Source organism: Pinus tabuliformis, chromosome 7, assembly GCF_031772625.1.
Source record: "Pinus tabuliformis cultivar Carrire ecotype Pingquan chromosome 7, CPIR1, whole genome shotgun sequence".
Classification (NCBI taxonomy): Eukaryota; Viridiplantae; Streptophyta; class Pinopsida; order Pinales; family Pinaceae; genus Pinus; species Pinus tabuliformis.
In genome coordinates, this window is record NC_142293.1 from 539,385,716 (window position 1) to 539,399,571 (window position 13,856).

Sequence of the window (13,856 nt, forward strand, 5' to 3'; positions counted from 1 at the left end):
GCTCTACTTGGGGACACGTTGTTGCACTGGAGGAATGTGAGAATCCAGAATCTGCATCCATGCAACACACAAGATAACATAAGTAGCATTCATCCAAAAATCATCATATAATATTAAGCACGTGAAAGATATAAGCTCTTCATTTATTAACTAGTCTAACAACATGAAAAACATAAATGTACCTACAAATAAAATACTAAAATAAAATGGTGAAGGGTTAGGAATACGATACAAAGTATGCCCCATGGCATCAGATACGTTCAATGTAATGCATGTTGAGCATTTGCCTACTTTGAGGAAAATTTGTTGGTTGTTTCTCCGATGTGCCATGTCCAATCCTGCATACGGTAGGACTTTTTCCTATCTAAAAGTCAAGCTGCTCACGGTCATCAGATGGATCAAACCACTTTCTCACTCTCTTTCTCTTGTGCTTTTCTTTGTGGTAGGCTGTGATGTTGATGATGATGTGGTCAACGCACAACTTCCTTCTTGATCTGAAAAACGCTCATATGGAAAATTTGGAATGTTTAAGACTTTTATGACATGCACTTCTTTATGAACCTAATCTGTTATGACTGGTGGATCAAGCATGTAAGCATCAATCTAATTCTTATCAATTTCCATTTTATCTGGGTCACCTTCAATTAGCCACTTTTCAATGGAACAAATGGCCTCCTCATAATAAGATGGATCTTGCTACAGCAGAGAGAGAGGCTTATGATCTGTTGATGTTTCCTTGTTTCTTTCATCCTCTAACCGATGCTAAGATTTTTGTACCTATATCTTTTCCATTTTTATGGCATCCAACTGGTTAAAGTGTTCAACCTTCATAGCACTAACTTCCTTGGCATGGTTTTCCTCCATGGTCAATAACCTATTCTGAAGACATATCTGACCAGCTTCTATCTCCTTTATAATTTTATCATTCTTTGCTTTCATGCCCATGAAGCAGTTTTGCATATAGTTTATCTCTTTCTTATGCTTTTCTTGCATGGTAGCTAATTGGTTATTATAATCAAATCTCATGATGGTCATTTCTTCATCCATAGTTGACAATCTATTCCAAATCGAACTTATGTCTTCTTGATAACATGCTTCCATGGTAGTCATTTGATTTGAATGATTGAATTCCATGATTGTAATCTTTTCCTCTAGGGCTAATAACTTGCTTTGCATAGAATTAATTTCCCTGGCATGATTAGTTGTTAACCTTTCTTGATTAAGTTCCATATCTTTAATAATTTGAGCCTAATTAACTTCTGAATTCTTGATTACTTGAGCCTGATTTAACTATATGTCTTTAACCATTTGAATTAACTCCTTGAAATTATTTTCAACTTCTATAGTTTCCTTTACTTCAGCTTTCGCTTTGACCTTTTCTTTATCTCCATATCTATCTTCAAAGGCATCAATGATTGATTGTAGAGAATCAAAAGTGTTATCAAGGAACTTAACAAACCAATCTAAAGCATCTCCAGATAAGGTGAGAACGAAAATCTTCATCTTCACATCTTCATATTTAGAATATGGGCGACACTTGCTTATACAGAGACTGACATTCTGAAGGTGAGTTTCAGCAGTAAAAGCATTGTTACCTTGAAAAGGAGGAAATTCATCGATGGCTTCACCCAAAACATAAGAATAACTATGTGGAGCTCCCTGAATGTTTGTAAAATCATAAAAAGCAAACAATTCAAAATCCACGATGACCTACCTAACAGGAAAAATATAGGCCAAATGGATATCAGAGAGAGAAATCCCTGCTCAAGAAAATCAAAACATCTACAAGAAACAATCTTCTAGCAGAAATTCTTGTAAGAAATGGAAGAAGTGGATTCGCCACTTGAACATGAATCTCTCACAAAGTTTCCAAAGGCGAAACCAAAAAGTTAGTGGATGGAGGCAAATGGATATTCAGGGAGGGCTCCTTGTCTGGGATTAAATGAATGAATAAGTGGATTCGTCACCCAAACAGCAAACCAACTAAAATGTCTAGGTGCAGAAAGTGAATATGAGAGGATTAAATGAGAGATGACGAGAGTTAGGATGGTAAGAAATGAAGAGACGAAATGACGCCAGAAAAATGAGATAAAATGTCATAAAGCCAAGGTCCAATAAATTGGTACTTGGTGGAAATGCCAAGAAGTGTTGGCTTTTCCGGCTCGAACGAGAGATGAGAAATGAGAAGAATGATGAGGAAATGTTGTTGAAATGCTGAGAAGAAAATATCCCCATCAATGGCGCCAAAAAATGTTGTTGCACAAATTGTATAGGCACTACAACAACACTCAGAGTAAGGGCTATCACTCTAATCCTTACTCACTCCATTTAGACTCTCTCCTAGACAAGTCAAGGGGGCTAGTCGCTAAGGTGAATGAATGAGGATAACATGTAGAGCCCGGGCTTTAGGAGACTTAAGGATGAACCACTTGTGTAATATAGAACAAGTCATGGTTAACTAAGATGGATAGATCAAACAATTAATACAAATAAGATACAACCACAAGATAGAAATGATTTTGGACCAATGCCTTATATTCAATTAACCATAGACTAAATAAAAACAAGTTATCTAGATCAATTTATAAATATGGCAAAACGACGATCATGAACATTTAAATGTCAACGCCCAAAATTTTATCATGCAAGAGTTTCTAGCAATTAAATCCCATGAAGAATTATGAAATTTAAATGCTAAGCAATGATTCTAGATTTAAAAAATAAATAAATAATACTAATAAATAAAAAATAAAAAATAAAAATAAAAATAACCTAGATCTAGAATTTATCTTTCTCTTATAGCCAATCTTTAGATATGACTCTAAAACATTAATCGCACTTGACAATAGAGAAACTGCCACCACAAAATTTAAAGCTTTGCACTTAACACACCAAAAGACACCAAGGAACTTTGGATCAGAATTTAATTATCCCTTAGGTAAATTTTTAATGTGCTAAGCTTATGAAGCAAAATTTAATGTGGTAAATGAAGAAATTAAATTTTTAATGTGACAAAAGTAAAAAATAAAAAGGGTTTAATAACTTAAATTTTTAATGTGCCAAAGGACACATAAAAAAATTTAAATTTTTTAAAGCGTAAGTCCTCTTTTGATTTAATTCTTTTAGAAATTTTAAAGTCACATAAAAATGATTTTTATTTATTTATTTAGTTTTAGATTTTTATATCAAACAAAATAAAAAAAATTCAAAAAGAAATCAAAACACAAACAAAACCAAAGGCACATGAGGAAATTAAAATCAAAAATTAAAACAAAAAAGAATCAAAACGTGAAAAGCAACAAACAAGCAAACAAACCAAAAATCGAATTTATTAATAAAACCAAAACCTAACCCTAATGAATACACAAGAGATTAAACAAATAAAAAAATGAATGTGAATTCGAATGTTTGTATGCAGGACAACAATAGCTAAGAGGAGGAACTCATGACAAGGAGCAGCGAGTAGAGCCTCGACGGAGGAAGATACACAAGTTGATGAGGAGAAAATAGGAAGGCCATAGTAGCATATGGCAGTGTTAGATTGCGGGGTTGACAATAGAGGTAGGAGCGATGTTGGGACACAGAGGAAGTGAAACTGTGCTCAAATGGGCAAGTTGTGGTCTTGGTATGGAGGAAGGGGTAGCACAGGCCTTGGACAAGGAGAATGGAGAGGGATTAGGACGCAAGTTGAAGAGCCATGATTAGGAGAAGGAGTTAGATATCGAATGAGAGTGATCATGCAGCAACAAATGGATGATTGTGTGCAGGAATAAGGAGCGCAGCGAGGAGGGTGAGGGAACTATGATAGAGGTTGCAGGTTTGCAGGAGATAGAAAGGGAAACGTGATTGGATGGAAGGGTTGTGGGAAAAAGATAGAATAGTGTGTAGGTCGAGGGAGAATACCGGCAGCATGGGTTAGGAAAATGATGCACAGTTGGAGAAAGCAGGTAGTAGAAGGGATGAGGAAGGCCACAGATGGGAGACACAGTGTAGTATGGTAGTGAGGGAAAGAAAATGAAGACTTCAAGCAGCAAGGAAATTCAAATTTTTCTATAAACCCAAAACACGCAGACAACAAGAAAAATTGAAATTTTCTGGATGGGAAAAACGTAGCAGAAAATGGAGGCTCAATACGGCAGCGGATAGGAGAAAAATGGTAGCCAAAAACCTAAGCAAATTTGCCAGAGAATCTTATTTTAAAATGATATGCTTCTTTTCTTCAAATTTATCCCTGAAACCCTTATGAAAATTTCCAAATCCAAGAAATTTTAAACCCTTGGACTGCAAAAAAATTGAATAATATCCCTGGAAAATTATGTTGATGAACCCCATAGATCTAGATCTTACCCTTGAGGGCCTAGATATAGACTCTACACAAATTTCTTCCTCAAATATATAGTTGCATGACAACAAGAAAGCACCCAAATGATATATACAATGATAAAAACTAAAACTCAGAAAAACCCACGTTAGAAAAATAATTACAAAATTTACCAACTGCAGGATCTAATCAGCCAGATCTACCATTATTTCACACACAAAGAATTAACTTTTTAAATTTTTAAGGAGGTCCTAACTCAAAACCCTTCGTGTATCACCAACAAAATCCTTATGATAAGCCCAAAGCTAATCTAGATGGGCTCTTCTAGGATCATAGGTCGGGAGTGGGCTAGTCCAACTGAAAACTTCCCCTGATGCCCGAGGATCTAAAATCAAGATTTTCCTGTAAAACTCGATCCATCCATTAAAAATAGAGCCAGAAAATAATAATAAAACTCAGACAAATAGAGATACTTGCTATTACATTCAAAATTTAGATTATTATTCAAACCCCAGTGACTAAGCAAGATATCTGTACTCAAATTAATCTTTAGAAGCTATCATCAATGGCTTTAGAAAAAATTATGCATGAAAACAACACCTCCTACAGTATTCCCATGAAGAGTAACACCAACAGAACTTAACCCCAAAGTCTTTCTTTATTATCTAGAAAAACATTACACAAGAGCTTCTTGCTAAGCACACGACTCAAAGGTTGGATGCATCGACTGACAAATGACATCCTATTTAAAGATAAATCCTCCAACAGCTAGTTTGAGTGATCCTCGTCAAAGTAATCTCAACTGTTGATGAAGATTAAAATTTCTTTTAATCTCATTCGTCAAAATATTTAAATATTTGGGGAAATTACCTCAATTTTTAATTAAATGCATTTTAATTAACTCAAAAATAAAAATAAAAAAATTGAGTTAATTTCCCCAACTTAACCACCCCGGATCAAAGGTTTAAAATTTAACAAAATAATTAATTTACCTTAGTCCCGGGATCTTTTAAATTTTAATTTTTAAGGACCGATGAATTTTTCCTTTGGAGAATTTAAATCTACCTAGGACCTAGAATTAATTAAATTGTTGGCTTGATGCCTACTGGTTTTAAAGAGAGCACTGGAGGGGGGACCATCCATGAGGGTTTTGCTTTAGGTTTTTGTTGCTGGTCACCATGGCGGGGCGTGGAGGAGGGAGATCAGCTCCCTCCTACATTCAAGTGGCTGCGGACAGAAGCAAAGGAGTTGGATAGCATAGCTTCAAGAAACCAATGGAGGAGGTAACAGAGGCTAAGAATACAGAAAAATCGGAAACTATCAGACCTCAAGGACATGAAGAGAATCATGAGGAAGCTAGTAAGGAGAAGAGGATAGAGGTTAGCAATTCGAAAGTTTCTCCTATGAGTACATCAGGGGTCTATAAACCCAACTCGACCACTATTCCTCATGTCATTTTAAGTGACCCAGTGTTGCAGGTACACAGAGACCACATGTCGAAATATGCTATTATCTGTAAATTTATGGGGATTTGGCCGACGGAGAAGGCTTTGCAAGCATGGATAAGGAACCACTGGAAACCAAAGGGGTAGATTGACCTTCACCTTGGGTCCAAGGGCTTCTTCACAGTGGTGTGCACAAGCTTAGAGGATAAATACAGAGTGTTCGAGGGAGGACCCTATTTTTACGCTTCTGCAGGCCTTTATATGAGACCATGGGTAACGGAATTTGTCCCAGAATGAGAAACTTTCACCTTGGTGCCAGTATGGATAAGACACTATTCCCTTCCTTTAGATGATTGGCTACCGGAGTCTCTAGAGGCTATCGGTAACAAGCTAGGGCATTTTATAAAGATCTCAGATGCTACTCTAAGAGGCAAATACACCTCCTTCGCCCAGATATGTGTGGAAATGGACTTATCTGGGGCACTTCTGGATGCAATCATTTTAGAAGTGTATGACGAGGAATGGGTGCAGGTGGTGGACTATGAACACATCCCATTTAGGTGCCATAAGTGCCATGAGCACGGGCACCTATACAAGGAATGCCCATTGAACAAGCTAGAGAGCATTACGAAAGCCACTGCAAGCAAGGATCCCGAAGGTTTTACTAAGGTTGGGGGTAAAGGGAAAGGAGGAAAGCGGTACCAAAAGAAAATTAATGAAGATGGACAATCGAGTCACAATAGTTTCAAGATCTTAGATGAAGAAGGTGAAAACAACGGGACAAACCAGGAATCAGAGAATATTCCCACTGAGAAGGAAAGGGATACTAATATGGAGGATATACCAGAAAAAAACAAACAAAAGGATGATATGCCGAGCATTATGGAGCTCAGTAAGGACCACGAGATGACCCCAAGTGAGGCTGGAACAGAAGACCATGAACTACAGGAGATTCTAGAGAGGGATAATTTAGATCTAGAAAAGTTTCTGGAGCAGGGAATCACCAAAGGGGTAGACTCTCTGCCAAAAGAGGAGTTTGATAGGGTTCAATAGCTCTTCCTATGGAGATCACAAATGAAGTGTTCTGGAGTCAAAAGAAACCATGTTAGCCAAGAGAATATGGGAGTGAAAACGATGGAGGATACATCGATGCATTCTTCCAAGAACCCGGGTAGGAAAAGAGGAAGAAAAACACAGAATGAGCTGCTGATCGAATGTGGGAAACTTATGATTAACTCAGGTAAGATGAGGGATCTTACCAGTTACTCCTTTACAAACCTTTCTTAATGAATCTTACAACCTGGAACATTAGGGATTTAGGAAGTAAAAGGAAACAAAAAACTCTTAGCAGTAGAATGAAAGAAGAAAAATCAGATATGGTTTTTATTCAGGAAAAAAATGTTTGATGGACAAGATCAAAGAGAAACGCAGCAAATGGTTAATCAATTATGAGTATCTAGAGGTTAAAGTGGATAACTTAAAGTGGATAACTCGGCGGGTGGGATTCTTACTCTATGGGATCCTCAAAATTTTGGAATCCTGGATGTTGAAGCTTCTAGGAACTATCTATCACTGGTGATTCAACCTTTGGGTGATAAGGAGATCTACATGATCACTAACATATACTGTCCTCGAAAACTAGAAGACAAACTTAAGCTTCTCACCTCCCTTGAGAAGGTGAGAGAGATATCCTGATATGCCCTGGATTCTAGCTGGGGATTTCAATATGATCAGATCTCTTACAGAGAAAAAAGGCGGTACCAGAAAACTAGGCAGAGATTCCATTGCCTTCCAGAACTTCATGAATAACATGGGGCTAGTGGACACCGAAATAGTAAATGGCACTTTTACTTGGAATAATAAGAGGGGAGGGGCTTTTCAAGTCACCTCTAAACTAGATAGATTCATAATCTCAAAGGACCTCTTTCTCAAAGGCCTTGATATGTCAGCTTCAATCCTTCCCTTCGGAGGCTCGAACCATTGGCTTGTCTAGCTTGAAGCTACTTTCATGGGTACACCGAGGAACAGACCTTTTAGGTTTGAAAATGTCTAGCTCTCTCACCCTGACTTCACCAGCAATATTGACAAATGGTGGGTGGAAGATATGCCCGTTCAAGGCACTAAAATGTTCATGTTGCAGCAGAGACTTAAACACATCAAATCTAGGCTTAAAGATTGGAACAAAAAAGAGTTTGGTAATATTTTTAAAGCCAAAAGAGAAGTTGAGAAGAAACTCCAGGAGATTAATCAGATCATCATCTCAGAAGGTTTTACCGAGGAACGGAAAATTCAGGCTGACTCTCTTCAGAATGAATGGGATGATCGGTGCATACAAGAGGAGATTTTCTGGAGACAAAAATCGAGGGTGAAGTGGATTAGAGAAGGAGAAAGAAACACAAAGTTTTTTCGTATATCAACCTTGGATCATAGATCTCATAACAGAATTTCAAACTTAAAGATTCTCAAGGGAAAGAGCTCATCTCTCACAAAGAAATGGAATCTATCCTAGTTCAACACTTCCTTAGCATAGCAGAGGAGACTCTCGTTGACAGATCTTGGTTCATTAACAAATTCACCATGTTCATTCCTAAGCTTGTAACTAGGGAAGACAACCACAATATTAACAGGCCAGTGTTTGAAGAGGAGATTAGTGAATTTATTAATGAGATGCAAAATGGGAAAGCTCCTGGCCCTGATGGCTTCAATGTGGACTTCTTCAAAGCTTGCTGGAAAACAGTCAAACAAGGTATCCTTGATGTTGTGGAAGACTCTAGAAAATCCAAAATTGTTTTGAAAGCTCTTAATGCTTCTTTCATATCTTTGCTTCCAAAGCAGGAAAAAGCTATGACACCGGACAGATTCAGACCCATAGCCTTATGTAATGTGGTGTACAAAATTATTCCAAAGTGATCGCTAATAGACTCAAGCCTCTTCTTCCTACTCTCATCTCAGAGGAGCAAATAGGATTTGTGGAAGGAAGACAAATTATCAACAACATCATAAAAGCTCACGAGGTGGTACACTCTCTTAAAAGCAATAAGCAAGTTGGTATGATCATGTAGCTTGACCTAGCGAAAGCATATAATAAGCTAAGTTGGTTTTACATCAAGGCAATGCTAAGAGTTTATGGCTTCGACCACAACTGGATAAGATGGGTTATGGCCCTTGTATCCATGGCTAGTTTTTCCATTCTACTTAACGCCTCTCCCTCTAAAACCTTTATGCCTTCTAGGGGTCTCAAACAAGGGGATCCGCTCTCCCCCTTCCTTTTTGTTCTCATGATGGAAGGGCTAGGTAGAGCGATCAATATGGAAAATTCTGAAGGAAAAATCCAGGGTCTGAAACTTACTCTAGATGGTGCTGCTTCTACTCATCAACAATTTGTTGATGACACAATGCTGCAGGGCATTCCTATGGTCAAGGAAGCCAAAGCCTTCAAAGAAATCCTAAACGACTTTGCATTGGTCGTTGGTACAGAGGTAAGCCTTGACAAATCAAAGGTGTTCTTTTTTAACATTGACATTGCTATTCAAAGGAACCTCACCAGAATTCTTGGGTTTCAAAGGGATCAGTTACCTTCTAAGTACCTTGGAATGCCTCTTACTGACAAACCTCTAAGCAAGGGAGTGTGGGAGCCGGTAACTAATAAACTTCAGGACAAAGTTAGGAAATGGACCTGCAGGTCTTTGAATATGGTGGGGCATCTTGTGCTTACTAAGGCTGTCCTACAGGCTATACCCATTTTCATGTTTTCAGCTCTTCCTGCTCCTAAAGGAGTTATGCAACAAATCAGGAGTATTCAACGAGATTTTCTTTGGGGCAAAGGGGAAGAGAAAAAGAAGTGGGATTTGGTAGCTTGGGACAAGCTCTGTAAACCTAAGGCCCATGGTGGTTTGGGGCTACATGACCCTGAAATCCTCAGCAGAGTTTCGGGAGCCAAACTTTGGTGGAGGTGGCTCAAGGAATCAGCCACCCCTTGGGCCAAGCTTTGGAAGCAGAAATATGCAAATAATTGGCAGGAGAGGGATCATATCCAAATGTCAGGGCTCATCAAGGGCTCCCACATTTGGAACCTTGCTTGGGAGAATAGATCCATTTTCTAGAAGCATAGTTTCTAGGAGATTCGAGATGGGAACCTTGCACAATTTTGGTAGGATAACTAGTAGCAGGAACCAAATTTGTTTAGGGAAGGACTAACTGCTCTCAAACACTGACAACAAAGGTTTACTTATGGTAAGTGACTTTTGGGATCAGGTAAGGAACACTGGTAAATGGAGAATGTGGAAGGATCTTGGTTATAGTGAAGAGAGTCCTTTGAAGGCCCAGGCGGAGTCTCTTGTTCTTGACTTGGAGCAGAGGAAGGTTTTGGTGTCATTTTCGTCTGACCAACTGAGATGGGGTCGAAACAACGAAGGCACTTTCAACCTCAAAGAAGCTAAATCCATGGCCCTAGGTTTCAATTATCCAAACCTTGATCAAGTTTGGAATGACCTTTGGCAGAACTCGCAATGGATGAAAATCAAGTTGTTTATGTGGTTAGTTCACCAAAAGAAAATTCTCACATGGGAGAATCTTCTGAAAAGGGGCTTTGTTGGCCCATCCAAATTCCATCTATGTGGCTTATAGGAGGAGATGATGGAACATTTACTAAACCTCTGCCCCTTCACCTCTACCCTATGGGATTGGGTGGCCTCAGTCTTCAGGCAAACCAACAGGGACAGACTCAACATCACCAACACTTTGAATAATTGGAGGAAAGACTTCTCAAGTAATGAAATCATTAACAAGGCTTGGACTCTGGTTCCAAGCTTTATCATCTGGGATGTCTGGAAAGAATGCAATGGTAGGATTTTCAAGAACAAAACAGGCTCGACCTAGAACATCATTGTCCAAATTTTACGACAACTCAAAGATACAATAGGAGCCCTTATGTGGAAAATTCTTGAGGACCCTCCTTCACCCCAGGATGCTTGCATACTACTACAGTTGGGTCTCCATTCTCTAGTTCCCCAAGGCACTGTCAAGGGTGTGAGAAAAACAACTGCTGGTAAAGATATCTAGCAGCCTCCTCCTCATGGTTTTTTGAAAATCAATATAGACGGGGCCTCTAAGGGCAACCCAAGGATCATTGGATTTGGCGGTGTCAAAAGAGATGAGCAGGTGTGTATAAAGGATATCTTTCACAGTCATTTGGGGACTGCCACTAATAACATGGTGGAGCTCATGGCCTTAGAGCAATGCCTAGAAATCCTGATGGAGTCAAATTTACACAACGCCATCATTGAAGCTGACTCTGAATTGGTCATTAATGCAGCCAAGAAAATGTGTAATGGAATGGCACCTGGAAAAGTGTCAAAACATTGGAGGCTCTCGCAAGTCTTTCAGCGTATTCATTCCCACTTGCGAACCCTAAGAACCGTCAGCTTTGTTCATGTGCAAAGAAAATCCAATATGTTAGGTGATCGTTTGGAAAATGAAGGGGTGCTATGTAAGGAAAGCTATACTCAGTATGACTGGGAGTCTATACCCTCTGGTAAACTGTGTGATGATTGTCAATGACAGGCAACCAAAGACATGGTGTACCTCCAGACCATGAATAATGAGCAGGAGGAAGACTAGCGGGAGTTGAAGGAACAGCATAAACCCGAAGTGAAGAGAAGGATGAAGAGGTGAGGTAATGATGCACAGGAGTCATTAGATCATGAGAGATCAACGAACATAAATGGTGGGAAATATTAGCGGGAGTAGGAGGGGGCGGAAGTCCTTGAGCTTGGTTGAAGTGCCGCAGTAAATCCTAACCGTCGATCTCATTTCCAAACGCTGACGTCACAAGTAACTACAGTGGTTCGTCTATTTGTAACCCGCGTGCTAGTTGAAAGGCCGCAGATCGTAGGATTTTAATGACTCCACTATCAAATGGATATCGGGTTTTAAAGTGGGTGGAGGTTAAGTCTAAGAGCGGACCTAAAGTTTTACAGACCAAGGTTTATAATCTATATCGGCTCCAGGAAGCGGTTAAGTGTCGCACTATTTCCCGATGCAATGTTGCAATAACCGTCGGATCAAGAACCAGATCGACGGTGGAGATTTAATCGCAAATCACATTCGATAAAAGTGTCTGGTTAGCGATAAACCCAGATTTTCAATATTGTGATGAGTCGAGGTTTGTGATGTTGCGATGGACTATTTACCATCAGATCAAAGGGTTGATCAAACGGTAGAGGTTAAATCTCGCATTTCGTAGGAATCAAGTGTTGGCGGCTTGCGGAAACTGCGATGTGCGATAAGCCGAGAATGTGATGGAATAATGACCAGGGGTCTAAATTTGTTTTGTGTGTAATGTTTTGGGTTTTGTTGACCCTGTTGTTTGTTTATCATCAACGGGTTTGTCTTTTGCTGGTCTTTACACTTGTAAAGACGTGTACCATATATAATCTTTTTTTCGGTTAATTGAAGGCTCCACTCTTACTTGACCAAAAAAAAATTTAAATTGTTGGCTTAGGATTTTAATTAATTTTTTGCCAAAAAAATAATTAATTAACCTATGAGGGTATAAATTATTTTTCCAAACTTTAAGACACTTTACATCATGATTTTCATATTTTTTACATCATAAGGGGGAAACCCCATTTGTAAAAGACCCTCACGGACCACCCATTTCTGTGACACAAATATAATCTAGCAGACCAAGCAATTTGTAATAAAATAACCTAACCAAATAGTTAGGATTATTCCCAAATCACTTTTACATAGACTCGATCTAGAACACTAGGACTTGCCTAAGATCCTAGCGACAAAATCCATTCCATCTTTGGGGTAAGACTGGAGGAAAACTTTGTCGACCATCCGAGAATGGATCAGTGAAAGAAAAAACCTCCTAGAATGGAGATCATCACTAGAAAAGTAGGTTTACCTAGGTCAATACATACATGACACGGATCTGTTGAGATTATTTACATTATACACATGCAGAAGGGGTTTACATAACATCTTGAAAGACAAGCTGATGATGATAGCTAGACAGTATGGACACATCGATCAGGCACTATCTCGTTTGCGAAAAAAGTGGGTGTACTGCTATGGGTCGTTGACACGTAGTGGTCAACATCTAGCTCTACTTGGGGACACGTTGTTGCACCGGAGGAATGTGAGAATCCAGAATCTGCATCCATGCAACACAAAAAATAACATAAGTAACATCCATCCAAAAATCATTGTATAATATTAAGAACATGAAAGATAGAAACTCTTCATTTATTAACTAGTCTAACAACATGAAAAACATAAATATATTTAAAAAATAAAATACTGAAATAAAAGGGTTTAGGGTTAGGAATATAATACAAAGGATGCCCCATGGCATTAGATACGTTTAATGTAATGCATGTTGAGCATTTGCCTACTTTAAGGAAAATTTGTTGGTTGTTTCTCATATGTGCCATGTCCAATCCTATATATGGGAGGACTTTTTCCTATCTGAAAGTCAAGCTACTCGCGGCCATCAAATGGATCAAACCACTTTCTCACTCTCTTTCTCTTGTGCTTTTTCTAAGTGGCAAGATATGATGTTGATGATGATGTGGTTGGCGCACAACTTCCTTCTTGATTTGAAAAATGCTCATATGGAAAATTTGGAATGTTCAAGACTTTTGTGACCTGCGCTTCTTTATGAACCTGATCTGTTATGACTGGTGGATCAAGCATGTAAGCATCAACCTGATTCTTATCAATTTCCATTTTATCTAGGTCACCTTCAATTAGCCACTTTTCAATGGAACAAATGACCTCCTCATAATAAGATGGAGCTTGCTGCAGCAAACAGAGAGGCTTATGATCTGTTGATGTTTCCTTGTTTCTTTCATCCTTTGACCGATGCTGAAATTTTTGTACCTATATCTTTTCCATTGTTATGGCATCCATCTGGTTAGAGTGTTCAACCTTCATAGCACTGACTTCCTTGGCATGGTTTTCCTCCATGGTCAATAACCTATTCTAAAGACATATCTGACTAGCTTCCATGTCCTTTATAATTTTATCATTCTTTTCTTTCATGTCCATGAACCAGTTATGCATATAGTTTATCTCTTTTT